A 15,525-nucleotide genomic window follows, 5' to 3' on the forward strand; every position below is an offset into this window, starting at 1 on the left:
TGAGGAACAGCATGGCGCATGTCAAGGCCCAGGCTGAGGACTGAGATGACTGGCTTGAGGCAGAGATTTAGCTCAAGATGGCTATTTCCGTTCGAGGCCGACTGAGGACTGAGTGACTGCTAGAGCGCGGAGATCCAGCCAAGGAAGGCGTGTGGCCCCGCCGAGGCGGCTGAAATGAACTGAGGACTGGCTCGAGGCATAGATTTTGCCAAGGACAGAAGTACCTCTCAAGGCTGGCTGATGACTGTGGTGACTGCTAGAGGCAGGGATTTAGCTGAGGACAGCAGTGGCCATTCGATGCCGGCTGAGGACTGAGTTGACTGCACGAGGCAGGTATTTAGCCAATGATTGCAGTGGCCGTTCGAGGCAGGCTGAGGACTGAGGTGACTGCTAGAGGCGGGGATCCAGCCAAGGAAGGCGGTGGCCGCTCGAGGCCGGCTGATGACTGAGGTGACCGCTCGAGGCATAGATTTTGCCAAGGACAGTGGTACCTCTCAAGGCTGGCTGATGACTGTGGTGACTGCTAGAGGCAGGGATTTAGCTGAGGACAGCAGTGGCCATTCAAGGCCGGCTGAGGACTGAGATGACTGCTTGAGGCAGAGATTTAGCCAAGGATGGCATATTTCCGTTCGAGGCCGACTGAGGACTGAGGTGACTGCTAGAGGCGGAGATCCAGCCAAGGAAGGCGGTGGCCGCCCGAGGCCGGCTGATGACTGAGGTGACTGCTCGAGGCATAGATTTTGCCAAGGGACTGGCTGATAGGCTGGCTGATGGACTGAGGTGGAGGCAGGATTAGCCAACAGGCGGCTCAAGGCTGAGACTGCTCGAGGCCTGGAGTGGCCAGGCTGAGGACTGAGGTGACTGCTAGAGGGGCGAGCCAAGGACAGGGGCTGAGCTGATGACTGGGTGACTGCTAGGCATGACTTTAGCTGAAGGACAGACCATTCGTGCGGCAAGGACTGAGAGCACGAAGGCAGATGGAGGCAGTGTTCGAGGCAGGCTACTGCAGGTGAGTAGAGCATTTGCTCCAAGGCTGAGGGGGCTGAGGACTGAGGTGACTAGGCTGAGGCGAGGCCCCCAGCTGAGGCTGTGGTGACCTTGCTAATGACTGGCAGATGACTGAGACTGAAGGCAAAGATTTAGCTGAGGACAGCACTGCCTCGAGACCGGCTGAGGACTGAGGATTTGAGGGGATTCTCCAGGTGAGGTGGCTGCTCGAGCTGGCTGATCTGCTGATGACTGCTCGAGCATTTGCAGGTAGCTGAGGGATGACTGTGGTGACTGCTGAGGGGGATAGCCAAGGGCTGAGCGGTGGCCCCAGAGGCTGAGGAGATTTAGCCAAGGAGGCTGAGTGGCTAAGGCTGGTATCATGGCCGGCTGATGACTGAGGTGACTGCTCGAGCGTTCCTCTAAAGAAGGAAACGCGTTAGTTTGCAGTACACCCACCACAACTTCACCACTGTGTATTGTTTCAATAAAGCTGAAGTTTGATATTATCACAATGGCCTCCTGTGAACAGTCTGTCAGCGCTTCGAGCGGGTAACGTTTCTGTGCACACAAAGTATCGGACAAAGTTACCGACATCCCGCGATAGCTGCGATGGACGCTCCGCCATTAATGCCTCTCTAATATATGTCTGGCTAAGCTGGGGCCCACCAAAAGATTCCCTTGTAACCTGGAATGCCACTTTGGAGCCCCCGTTTGCCCATTCTTGCATCCTTTATAGCTTCTTCTTCTCATTGTTACCCATACACACACCCACAAGAAAATAAACACTTCAGTACTGCAGAATATGTTGGCACTATAGAAATGAATGTTAATTATAATAACAACAACAACACTGTAATGTTTAAAAGATGCAGTATATGATGACTAGGATGAGGTGTAAAAGACTTCAGAAAATTGGTTAATAAACCAGATCTAAAAGTCTCATTAAATACATTTTGCCTAAACCATATGCCTACATGGGTTTTTTTCCCTTACCTCTCTCCACAAGCTGAGACCAATGACCATGGGAACTGCAGCACTTAAAATAAAAGCCTGCAAAAGTGAAGACTACACGTTATTTCCTAAAATAAATGGGCAACATCAGTTAATGCATATTTTTAAATTTCAATAGAAGAAGCAGTATGGCAGCCCCGCCACCACTTGCCTTACCAACATAACAGGCTGCACAAATCCACTTGAAAAGCTTTGTCCAAAGTTCTTGAGAGCACAGGCCAAAAGCAGTCAGCATGCAGACATAGGGGGTCCACAGATACTTCATTCTTAAAGCAAAACATCAGTATATATATTAAACAAAGTTGGGTAATGATAAAAATCATTGCATGAATGAGCTATATTGATAAAAATGCTATGTTACTTGAGTGGCACATATGATCTGTTAAAGGAACTGTAACACCAAAAGTGTTTTAAAGTAATGAAAATATCATGTAGCGTTGCCCTGCACTGGTAAAACTGATGTGTTTGCTTCAGAAACACTATTTAGTTCATATAAACAAGCTGCAACGGTGGAAATTGAAAAAATGCTATATGGCACAGGTTTAGGGTCTGGCCACATGGGCAGATTCGGGGAGATTAGTCGCCGTGAATAAGAGGAGATTTGTCGCCTGGCGACTAATCTCCCCGAATCTGCCCATGTGGTCTGAATAGTGGATACCACATAACACCATTGTGTTCTACAGAGCTTATCTATAAAGCATAAAGGTGAATCAATCACAGCTCCAAGCAGTAGTTTTAAACTGCAAAATATTTATTAGCAGTGTTTGCGCACTACATGTTTCGGGCAGAGCCCTTTTTCAAGTGTAACAACAGTGAGGCATTGTGGGAAATAAATACCTTCATGGAACATAACACCTCCCCCAACTTAAAGTGACAGTGTTATAGTGAAGACCTTTCTAATCCATTTGGTCCTATTACTTAGTCCATAATGTCAAAGAAATATCAAAAAATATCAAAAAATATCAAAAAATATATATAATGTCCATCTCAGTGTCCAATTTGTAAGGATATTGCTTCTTCCAGTCTATCCTTGCAATATTAAAACCAGGAAAAACAAGTTTATCGAGAAATGGTACTCCCACTGGTAATGGCCTACCCTAGGGATGCTTCAAGCATGTAGCAAGTCCGTATTTCAATGTATTTAAAACCATTGATTCAAACCATTTTTAGAAACATTTATATTGTTCAATTACTGCCAGCAATTACTTATAGCTCCTGTAACATTTCTGCAACATTTATGTTACCTTATCACGGCAGGAGTTCCGTAATGTGTATTTTCTAGCTGGCCAATTAATTCCTGAGAAAAAAGAAAGAAAGGTCAATAACATTACAATATTTCGCATACATAGTTCATAGAAAACATTTCAGGCTAGTGTAGTCGTTCATACCCTTAGGCTTACTGCAATCTAACTTGCTTATCCAAAGGCTTCTCTCTGGAGTAGCAATCTATCCCAGTCTCCACCTCTCTGTGGTCTTTTTACTACCTCCAAGACTTTCCACCTTAGTTGGGGTCACATTGTGTTTAGCTTCAGAAAAATGTCTTGAAACGGTGGTATCAGTATATGTAATCTGCCTTGTAGTTCCTAATAGAACTTTGTGTCCTTAATTCTTACATTAACGAGGCCTTATTGTTTTAACCCACATATAATTTGCCACAGGGACATTTTAGTGTATAAACTACATGTGTACTCATACATGTGGCATTAGCTTTCAAACGTATTTCGTTGCCTTTAGTTGGATGTTGGATATTGGGGCCCTTAATTATTGACGCACAACAATTGCACTTGTAACAAGGAAATGTCCCTATTTTAGTATTTTGGTTGTCTTTTTGTTTAGGTTCCGTAGGGCTTATTAAGTCACCTAATGTAGATCCCCTCTTATACGCAAAATATGGGGATTCTTTAAAATAGGTGACCGTAATCCTTATCCATCTGAATAAGGGCCAGGAATTGTTTCACTATTTTTTCAATGTCTTTACTTTGATTATCATACTTACTCACAAATATTGGCCTATTGGGATTGTTTGTATCCCTCACTTGTGGTGCCAGAGCTTATCTGTTATGTAACCTGAGCCTTTTCTGCTTTGAATGGCTGCCCCCATTGCTACACAGCAGCTTATTTATAAAAACATTAATAGTGTTTCTGAAGCAAACACACCAATGTTACCAGTGCAGGGCAACACTGCATTATAATTGTATTACTGCAAAACACTTTTTTGATGTTATTCTTCCTTTAAACAATTATGTAAGAATAGAGACTGTGCACAGTACTGGACTCCAACAAAGGCACCATTTGTATGCCTTTGTTGGTGTGGTTTCTGTAGGGTGTTCCAGTATAGAGAGTTGTCTTTGTATGTAATTGCACATGCCAAAGGAACATTAGACTGTAAGCTCCCCTGGAACACGGACCAATGTGAGTGATGAACTTTCTCTGTAAAGTGCTGTGGAATATAATGGTACTTTAAAAACAATTATTTTAAACACTAAACACATTTGTTGGTTAATATCCTGTATTCACGTATGGAACAATGACATTTTCAGCCCATCTTACGGTCATGCAGATGCCACATCACTGAGAAGGTTCTGCTATTGGCGTTTATAAGCAAGTGAATCAGCTGAATAGGGCTGCGCCACATCCAGGATTCTTTTCAAGATTTGGCCAGATCCTTAGTATTCAGCTGAACCCAATGGAACCCTTGGTGTCATTTGATTTTACAGCACTGGAGAATGGAAGGCAGCTTTTCTGATATTTGATCCAGTACAGGGACTTAATAGGCAATGACAATAACTAAACTTGTCCACCCACTGCATTTTATTATTGTATTGACCCCTATTTTCTCCATTAATTTAATTTTCTGCTGTACAGCTCTGTGTGCACAAGTAGCAAAATATGAATACAAATAGACACACATAAATATATGAAAATTTCTGAAGATGACCGAAGATGAAGCTTTGGCAAAAGTGCTCATATTTAAATATGCAAATTAGGGGTTTGGATTTCCTTAAATGTTTTGAGGGGATTTTAACTGACAGCTGTCATTCACTTCTGGAGTTTATCGCACTTTGCGATAAACTCCCTTAGTTGAATTCCATTGATAACTTGATACCAATACTACTTCTGAGAGCACTAGAAAAGATTTTTTAAGGGTAACAGACTAATAGGATTGCATTCTCATTACACAACACTATAATACACTATAGCTAATATTGTTTGCTAAATGTGGGATATGTCAGCTTCAGTTGTTGTTGAACCACATATTCCAAGATTAGAAAAAGGCAGAGACATCCTTTGCCTGACTGACTGTTGTCCAAGCAAATGAGGTTAAAATGAATGCTGATGATGAACAGAACTGGCTTACCCTTCCATGGCAAGAGAGCCCAGCAAAATGGTTTGTACCACGTGGTAGATAACTTCTGGTCTTTCCCCTATCAGACCCTCCTCCACCCTGTTATCAGTGCTTACAGGAGTCCCACTGCAAGAAAAAAAAATATTAAAAAATAAAATAAAGTATGTATTCTTAAAACTTACATTTGTAGATTAATCTGAGCAATCAATGGATCCTCCGTACAAAAACTGCATAATAAAAGAAACTGTAATTCTAAGCAACCACCATCTGGAGTGGTGTCTTGTGGCAGAGAGGGACCCCAAGACATGCAAAGGTGCTATCTGTGGGTCACAAATTGATTGGGGTTCAATGGGCAGTATTTGGGTGGGTCATTGGTATGTTTATGGCTTACTTGGGTGTTGCTGAGTGGATCAAGTGTCAGGGAGCCGGGAGCTCCCTCCTGGGAGGTAGTCAGGATCAAGGAGGAAGCCCTCTTGAGGGTGCAAGGTCACAGTATCCAAAGGGTTAAGCAAGGTACAAGGTCAAAGTCCAGGCAAGAGTTCAATGACAGGCAGATCAGGATCAAATAACAAGATTCCAGGCAGGGGGTCAAAACCAAGGCAGGAGCAGGAATCAGGATTCAGGAATACAGGAATACAGGAATCAGGAACCCAGGTTCAGGGTAGCAGAACCTATTCTTGGGCGCCCTTCTGGCGTCCTGGGCGCCCTTTTATAGCTGAATTTGGCGCCATAGTGACGTCACTGGCGTGTTTGCGCATGCGTGTTTTACGCATGCGTTGGTGTTGCAACGCTGGCGTCCCAGCGTCCTTGTGGCCCGACTGGGCGCCACCATTTTGGATTCTTCGCCGCCGGGAGCAGACGCGTCTCTTCATGCTCCCGGTGGCCTTGACATCAAGTACATGTAACCATAAGGCATTTTTATTCCACTGGGGCCTCATTCAACCTGCTGGCAGGACCCTCTGCCCAGGTGACCAGGGCGCTGAAAATGAATTATGTACAGGACCCAATGATTACCTATGGAGGACTTGCTTATTTGCAAATCTAATCGCAGTGTCCATTTCTTTTCTCTAGGTCCATGCAGCAGATTTCTGCCTGTGGAGAAACGCAGACTGAGAATTCAAGAAACCACTGCTGTTCTGCTGCCACCTGAATACATTGCCTCGCTCAGGTGCAGGCAGGTGCAGCAGATTTCAGTGTGAAATGCAAAATCTTGGGATTCGTCACTGAAATCTGCCAAGTCTGTCTGCACCCAAGGCAACGTATACGGGTGCATAGAAGATCAGCAGCTGAGGAGTGGATTCCTCTACGTGGCCCTGGCCCTACAGTGTAGCAGGAGCCAGTTCTTCAAATTGCTTCAAAAGTCAGCGCCAAGAGTCCATACAAAGTAAACAGACAGCCATCTTTAATTAGCAATTATATTAACAGATAAATGAAAAACATTTTTTAATTAATATACTGTATGTTGCTTTTTTTTTGGGTGGAGGACCTGTTTAATTATAAACAATTATACCACAGCACACTGTGCAACTAAGTTACATAAGTTACACTTAAACAAACACTATTGTGACTGGTAAAATGGGAGAGCTGGAGCTGCTGGTGTTGGAAGGAAAATTTGATGTGATTGGTGTGGCCGAAACATGGCTGAATGAGTCGCATGACTGGGCTGTAAATATCAGTGGCTATACTTTGTTTCGGAGGGACAGAGGCAATAGAAAAGGAGGAGGGGTATGTCTGTATGTTAGGCAGGATTTAAAAGCTCATATAAAGGAGGAGGTTATGTTAGAAAATGAGGTGGCAGAAGTCGTATGGGTGGAGTTCTTCACCAATTGTAAAGAATCCAGCAAATTAATTGTAGGAGTATGCTATAGACCCCCTAATGTAAGCGAGGAGGAAGAGACAAAGCTCCTAATGCAAATAGAAAAGGCTGCTAGTTAAGGTAAAGTAATGATATTGGGGGATTTTAATTACCCAGATATTGGCTGGAGCAACGGTACTGCTGGATCAGTTAATGGGAACAAGTTTATAAACTTATTGCATGACAATTTTTTAGCACAGGTTGTTGAGGAGCCTACCAGAAAAAATGCTATTCTTGATTTTGTGATCTCAAATGACCCAGAACTTATAGCAAATGTGCAAGTCATTGAACCCCTGGGTAATAGTGACCATAATGTTATATCTTTTAATGTCTGGTGCAAAAAACAAAAATATACTGGGGCAACAAAAACCATGAATTTTGGAAAAGCTAATTTTAGTGCCTTGAGGGCTGCCCTACAGAGCATTGATTGGGGCATTAGGTTTTCAGCTAAAAACACAGAACAGAAATAGTTGTCCTTTAAAATGATATTAAATCATTACTGTTCTCAATTTATTCCCTTAAGGACTAAATGTAGAAGCTCTAAGAATCATCCTGTGTGGCTTAATAAAGAAGTAAAGAAGTTAATGGGAAAGAAGAGAAAGGCATTTAAAAACTACAAATCTGTAGGGACAGAAGCTGCATTTAATGAATATAAACACTGTAATAAATGTTGTAAATCAACAATCCGGAAGGCTGGAGGTGAAAACTAACCATAAAAAGTTTTTTAAATATATTAATAGTAAAAAGATGCAGGTTGAGAGTGTTGCTCCATTAAATAATGGTACCAGTATGGCTGTAACAGATACAGATAAGGCAAATGTGTTAAATCAGTTCTTTTCTTCAGTGTATACAATAGAGGAGTCTGGGTTCACAGGCTCACTTAATAACTGCACGAATGGTTCAGCTCAATCTAGTCAGTGGCTGACTCAGGATATGATTCAAAAAGCTTTAATACACTTTATTTACCAGTAGGTCTTTCCAGCTGACACAAGGTCACCCATTCCGATTAGAAGAAAAGGGGTTACGCCTAAATATTCGGAAGGGGTTTTTTTACAGTGAGAGCTGTGAAGATGTGGAATTCTCTCCCTGAATCAGTTGTACAGGCTGATACATTAGATAGCTTTAAGAAGGGGTTGGATAGCTTTTTAGCAAGTAAGGGAATACAGGGTTATGGGAAATAGCTCATAGTCCAAGTTGATCCAGGGACTAGTCCGATTGCCATTTTGGAGTCAGGAAGGAATTTTTCCCCCTCTAAGGCAAATTGGAGAGGCTTCAGATGGGTTTTTTGCCTTCCTCTGGATCAACTAGCAGATAGGTAGTTAATAAAAAAAAAAAAAAGTTGAACTCGATGGACATGTGTCTTTTTTCAACCTTACTTACTATGTTACTATGTTACTATGATACCAGTTCCTAAACAAAGATCCAGGGCACTCACCAAAGTCTCCTAATGATGGCCTGAGTTACTTAACATATACAGATAAATGACACCATAATATAGAAAGGCAAGAGGGAAGACTGGGTTAGCCTTAAGAGGTAGTCCTGAGATGGAGGCTGGAAGGATTCCTGGCACAGCAGCCAATTCACTGTGAAGTTTCTGTAAAGGAAAGACAAAATATGGAGGATAGTTCTAAAACCAGTGTACCTGCAAAACATCTGCCATATCCAATTCATAATCAAGTAAAAAATATTAGAAAGAGAAGAAATAAAAATTGTCTTACTTTGACATGTTGAGGCCAAATCTCACTTCAAGGAACCTCAGAAGCTGCTTGTTATCGTTCGGGGGAACCACTGTCTGGATATATATGAATACTATTTACATTTTTTCCACAACTATTTTGCTTTATCAAGCATTAATGAATCCAATGCCATCACATCCTTTTTAAAGCCATAGGTATTAATCACACCCAAAAGTGGGTTGTGTGTTAATATGCAAATCCAATGTAATATCAGACCAATATGTAAATAGACAACCTGTTTTTTACATACATGTAAAAGGAACATAGACATAAACATAATATCGAAAAATCACAGTCTTTGGTGATGAACAAAAGACTATACATTTATTGAGCCGACTCTTCGATGTCAATGGATACCTTTATCAAGTGAGTGCGGTGTAATGTGCTGTTTTATAATCTACAGACTCCTGCACCCAGGCATGTTACCTTGTTTAATGGAGTGCACACTTTCGGCTGTTATACATATATCAAAGATGCTAGCCGAAATATGAGTGTTGGCTAATTGCCTTGCCATATCCAATGATTTACTCACCCTTATTAAAAAGTGCAGTGACACGGCTATAGTAAATGCCAAATAAAAATACATGATCTTCATCACCTTCACCCTTTTTCATACTGATCTAAGGAAACCAAAAAACATAACATTACAAAAACAATGTATGCATGTACGTATGTATAACTCTTATGTATAAGTGCTGTTAAGGAGCACAACACTGTACAGTTAATAAAAGTACAATATAAATAAAGTATAAAATACATAAAAGTACAATATATATAAAAGTACACACAGGTAGGAAAAGTCACACAATAAATACAGTATACACATTACACAGAACTCATATAAGGATGCAAAGTTTAAGTGTTATGTGGTAAGAGACACAGTAGGAAGGAGGTCCGTGCCCCATAGAGCTTACACTCTAAACAGCATCGCCGATGGTGAAGGCAAGATAGCTGAACTTGGGTCTCTGAAAATTTTTTGTATACATGTTTTATTAATAGTAAATACACCAGATTTATAGTTATACAACAGATTTATAGAGGGTGACAAGGAAAACCATTTACATTTGATACTGTATGTCCCATCCAGAGCCCCACACTACCCCCTGTGTTTGCACATATTCTATAATAAAAGAAAAGTAGTGCAGCAGGGTTGAGTAACATGTTGCGCTGCCTGATGTCCCGTCCCAGCTTTTTGGAGGCCGGAGGCATGTACAGCTAAAGCCAATCTGGTCTTGACTTCACTGCACTCCTGGTCATCGGCGCAGGGCAAAGGACAAAGACACAAAGATAAAGTCATATGAATCTTTGTCTCGTACAATTTTCGTGTGTAGATAGTTTTGACATTTCTCGTACCATGGGGATTGGTTATATTAGTCGATAGGACAGGTTAGATTTCTGTCGGCTAATGATTAATATCTCTGCATGTATTGCCGATCTGATGATACCAATGGGCGACTGTCACTACTATTTGTCAAACATAACTTTCGTACGATCTGTCTGTCAATTAATAGCCAGAACATTGTCTGATTTGTTATTTTTACTAGTCTATTTAATCTGAATGGTTACTGGTAGGTTCCAGAGATTTCAAAGAAGGACCATTTGTCGGACATAAGAATATATCTGCACGTCTATGGCCAGCTTTACAATCCCACTGTGCTATTTGGCTTTTATTAGAAGGTATGCACAAATAGGGAAGAATTGTACAAAGCAGGAAGTACGGTTCAGGAGGGGGCCTTTGGAGAGGACATATGATGTGAACATGGCTTACCTTGTTCTTTAAATGTAGTTTTGTTCATTACCATCCCTCTTTCAGTGCTGACACTGCCCGTGCTAAACACACTTACAACACTATTGTGTCGTCTTTCCTGTGAGCTGACCTAAGAATAGAGTCACACAATGTGTTCTCTCCAAGTATGGCAAACCACAGACACTCATATGTGTATTTTCTAGTTAATATCGACCCCATGAGTGCAGTGACCCGCAGATCCCATTCATGCCCCTTATATAGGGCGGCATCTTTAAAGAGAATCTGTGAACCACCCACCATGTAAATCTGTATGACTTCAAGATCCCTTGACTTCAACATGAAACAATGTAAGAAAAAAGGGGGATGATTCTGCCAGCCTCAAAATAGAGGAATGATTCTCGCAAGTCAGAAGTAGACTAACACGATTTCCTCTTAATCAAGGTATTGTATTTCTGTGTAAATATATTAGGGATGCACCGAATCCAGGATTCGGTTCGGGATTCGGCCAGGATTCGGCCTTTTTCAGCAGGATCTGGATTTGGCCGAATCCTTCTGCCCGGCTGAACCAAATCCTAATTTGCATATGCAAATTAACGGCGGGAGGAAAATTGTGTGACTTTTTGTCACAAAACAAGGAGGTAAGAAATGTTTCCCCTTCCCACCCCTATGCAAATTAGGATTCAGTATTCGGATGAATCTTTCGCGAAGGATTCGGGGGTTCGGACGAATCCAAATTAGTGGATGCATCCCTAAAGGAAAAAAAAAAAAAATATATATATATATATATATATATATATATTTTTTTTTTTTTTAATTTATTAAATATATTTCATTTATTAAAGATCAGAGTGTGTATGCACTTTTATACATAAACGAATGAGCATTTGTCAAAATGTATCACTGTTGTGCAAATATGCTTCTTAAACTGTCCCCATAACAAATTCAAGTACTTTTAAATTAATATTTCCATTTTAGATGTCTAGGTAGTGTGTTTTTATAGGATGCAGTTACAAACAAACATAAAGTATTGCTGCTTATGTATCATTATTACCTGGAGACTTTTAGCTATCATGGAGCCTATTACAAGGCTGAGTAATGGAGACGTTAACATTGTGTAATTCTCAAACTGGAACAGATAGGCCACGAGTACGGAGAGTATATACATCTTGTGTACTTCTTGCACCTACAACAGAAGAAAACTACACAGTTATTTCCTTTTAGCTGCATCATTGCTTCCATGGCTGGCAGTTTCAGTCTTGCATAAAAATAAATTTAAATAAACATTTAGGGGGTCATTTATCAAAGGTCAAGAAGATTTTTACCCAAAAAAATGTGAGTTTTGAAGAGTATATTTCAGTCTAAACTTGAATTTTCGAGTTTAAGAAAAAACAAACAAATATGTTGAGCTTTATTATACCCCAAAGCTGGAAATAGCTTGAATCCGAAAATACACCAGCTAAAACCTATCAAGGTCAAGTAAAAGTAAATGGCAGAGATCCCTTGAACCATTTAAAGATGTTAAAGGGGTTGTTAATCTTTGAGTTAACTTTTAGTATGATGTAGAGAGGGATATCCTGAGACAATTTACAATTGGTTTTCATTATTTATTATTTGTGATTTTTTATTTATTTGGCTTTTTATTCAGCAGCTCTCCAGTGTACATGTGTAGCTTTAAAGAGCATTTGTTTTTTAGATGGGGTCAGTGACCCCCATTTGAAAGCTTGAAAGAGTCAGCAGAAGAAAGCAAATAATTCAAAAACTATAAAAAATAATAAAGACCAATTGAAAAGTTGCTTAGAATTTGTCATTCGATAAAATACCAAATGTTAACTTAAAGGGTGATCACCCCTTCAATAGCCTTCATGCTGTATCGTTTATTTTTTGGTGGGTTTTGCTTGAAAACATAATTAATTCAAAGTTAATTTAAGTTTTTTTCCCACGGAAAATAGGATTAATTTGAGTTTTCGGGTTGTTAACCCCCAAATTCACTGGTTCAAGTTTTTTTTTCCATTTAAATTATTTCTTAAAGGAGCAATAACACCAAAAAATGAATGCATTATTAAAATATAATGTACTGCCCTGCATTGATAAAAGTAATGTGTTTGCTTTAGAAAGACTACACTGCTGTGTAGCCATGGGGGCAGTCATTTAAGATGAAAAAGGAGAAAAGGCACAGGTTATCTGCTATGTAACCGGAGCCATGAATTGCTGCCTCCATGGCTACACAGCACCTTGTTTCTATAACCTATAATCGACTTTCTAAAGCAAACACGCCAGTTTTACCAGTGCAGGGAACAGTACATTACTTTGGAACTCTTTCATTTTTTGGTCTTACTGTTCCTTTAAATTAGAAACCATAGGAGTTGATTAGAGGTATAAAAAACTGCACAAAGCTTTACAATTGGACTGTTGATAAATAACCCCCTTAAAGGAAAACTATACCCCCAAAATGAATACTTAAGCAACATATAGTTTATATCATATTAAGTGGCATATTAAAGAATCTTAGCAAACTGGAATATATATTTAAGTAAATATTGCCCTTTTACATCTCTTGTCTTGAACCACCATTTTGTGATGGTCTGTGTGCTGCCTCAGAGATCACCAGACCAGAAATACTGCAGCTCTAACTGTAACAGGAAGCAAAAGAGTCAACTCTGTCTGTTAATTGGCTCATGTGACCTAACAAGTATGGTTTGTTGGTATGTTTGTGTGCACTGTGAATCCTACGATCCCAGGAGGCGGCCCTTATTTTTTTAAATGGCAATATTCTATTTATGATTACCCAATGGCACATACTACTAGAAAAGTATATTGTTATGAAAATGGTTTATTTACACGAAGCAAGGTTTTACATATGAGCTGTGGCACTGTCCACTAATACGAAAAGCAGTATAATGTCAATAACACCAAGCAAAAAGCTTTGGGTTAAAACGATTACTTACTTTTTCTTTCGGTACCAGGGACAGACCATCTAGAAGGCAGAGGGCCAAGGCCTGCAGGAAGAGCAGGTAATGGCTGTACTCACACATCATTATGAAGGAATATGTGGAAGCACTCATGAACAAGTAGCAGAGTCTCTGTAGGGAAACATAACACAACATAGTTTGCCTATTATTTTCCTAAAAGTAAGTATAGGTCATGGGATCTGTTATCTGGAAACCCGGTTTCCAATAAGTTCCGAATTACAGGATGGATGTCTCTCATAGACTCCATTATATAGTGAATAAAGTACCCCTCTTGTAAAATATAAGGATATTATGTTACCTTCGGCCTCGTGTTTTTATATGGTCATGGAACTCCAAGGTAACTTCTAATATCCTCATATTTTGCAACTGGGGTACTTTATTTATTATAATACACAAATTTCAGTGAGTCATGTGACAGAAATGACATCAAAACTCACCGTTTATAACTGATGACATCAGAACTCACCGTTTATAAGGATATAATTTACAAGATATTCATAGCTTTTGTGTATTATAAGCAAATAATCCAGATTATTAAAAATGATTTCCTTTTTCTCTGTAATAATAAAACAATACCTTCTTGTATTTGATCCAAACTAATATACAATTAATCCTTAATGGAAGCAAAACCCGCCTATTGGGTTTATTTAATGTTTACATGATTTCTAGAAGTCTTAAGGTATAAATATCCAAATAACAGAAAGATCCGTTATCCAGAAAATCCCAGGCATTCTGGATAACAGGTCCATAGCTGTACTTCCTAATCATGATACCATACTCTGTTATTGCCTATAACATTCTCAGCAGGAACATAGAGAACAGATTACAGTATCATTACAAAATTGTTCATTCTCTTAGATCAAATATGCTTCACCCCGACATTGATTTACCTCTGCTGATACACTGATGTTGCCAAAGCCAGTAAGAGCAGCAACTTGACATGCAAAATATGGCAGCGCCCAATTTTCTCGGAGAGGAATGGAGTGTTCGATTCTGCTTGTATCTGTCCTAAAAAAAATAGGGAAAAAACATACAGATACAATGAATATTTAAAGGGGTTGTTCACCTTTGAGTTTTCTTTTAGTAACATGTAGTGAGTGATATTTTGAGACAATTTAAATTTTATATTATTTGTGGTTTTTTGAATTATTTAGCTTTTAATTCAGCAGCTCTCCAGTTTGCAATTTCAGCAATCTGGTTGCTAGGGTCAAAATTACTCTAGCAACCATGCATTGATTTGAATAAGAGACTGAAATATGAATAGGCAAGGGCCTGAATATAAACAGGAGCAATAAAAAGTTGCAATAACAAGAACTGTAGTTTTACAGAGCATTAGATTTTTAGATGGGGTCAGTGACCCCCACTTGAAAGCTGGAAAGATTCAGAAGTTAAAGTCACATAATTAAAAAAAACTATAAAAAAGATAATGAAGACCAAATGCAAAGTTGCTTAGAATTAGACATTCTATAACATACAAAAAGATGGCTTATAGGTGAACCACCCCTTTGAAGAAAAGCTTTTTCCCATTTATTAAATCAACTTCCTATTATTAGAACCTTGTTTGTTTTTTACAGGCAATGTAAAACGTCTCAAGAACATCTCAAGAGCACTTTTGTGATTTATTTAATCCCTGACATGACTGACAGAATAATTTGACGAAGACCCGCCATCAGTTGTAATTTGCTGGGGCCAAGTGAAATAGCACTCTCCTATGGAAATTTGGTTTGCTGCCAGCTGTGCTTACAGTTTATAGTTTATAATCAACATGGAAATATCAATGTACTATCACAGTTCAGACCTGACACTCTGGAGAATCCTGGTGAATCTCTAACTAAACCGTTGCCACTGACACAAGGGAGAGCGGGACAGCA

At 39.8% G+C, this 15,525-nt stretch overlaps 1 pseudogene; it reads right to left on the minus strand.

Moving 5' to 3' along the window:
- Nucleotides 1–1,101: 1,101 nt before the first annotated feature.
- On the minus strand, nt 1,102–14,691 carry LOC121394471 (annotated as a pseudogene).
- Nucleotides 14,692–15,525: the final 834 nt, after the last annotated feature.

This window comes from Xenopus laevis, chromosome 6L (assembly GCF_017654675.1).
Source record: "Xenopus laevis strain J_2021 chromosome 6L, Xenopus_laevis_v10.1, whole genome shotgun sequence".
Lineage (NCBI taxonomy): Eukaryota > Metazoa > Chordata > Amphibia > Anura > Pipidae > Xenopus > Xenopus laevis.